Source organism: Acanthisitta chloris, unplaced genomic scaffold (genome assembly GCF_000695815.1).
Source record: "Acanthisitta chloris isolate BGI_N310 unplaced genomic scaffold, ASM69581v1 scaffold35100, whole genome shotgun sequence".
In the NCBI taxonomy this organism is placed as follows: Eukaryota; Metazoa; Chordata; class Aves; order Passeriformes; family Acanthisittidae; genus Acanthisitta; species Acanthisitta chloris.
In genome coordinates this window covers 32,086-32,547 of record NW_008653896.1, presented here as the reverse complement: position 1 = coordinate 32,547, position 462 = coordinate 32,086, and positions in this window count along the sequence as shown.

Here is a 462-nt window from a genome sequence, read left to right as displayed (position 1 = left end):
CATGAGAGGCAACACAGCCTGAATGCTTTAACAGGGGCTTTTGGAAGGGAAAGGTGGTGTTAGACATCATCACTAATTCAGAAATTAATTTTTAATGGTTACGTTTTATTTGCTTCAGTTGAACACAATTATTTACAGACACAAGTTAATAAAACACATCACAAAACAATAAAATTTCAACAGCTAATATTTATAGGTGCATAGTTCATGCTCGATTACTTTTTTATATATATAATACATATACATATATAAAGCTCTCACAATAGGTTGTCTCTGCACAGAAAGTATAGTCATAAGAAACAAATAAAAACTGTATCATAAACAATATCAAATTACTGACAGCCTATCAACAAAACATGTACAGAATTAGAAATAAGCAGTAGACACTTAGGTGTTTTTACTTAATATATTCTTTCTGAACTTTTAAACTTGAAGCCACAATATCCACAGCACAACAATGAC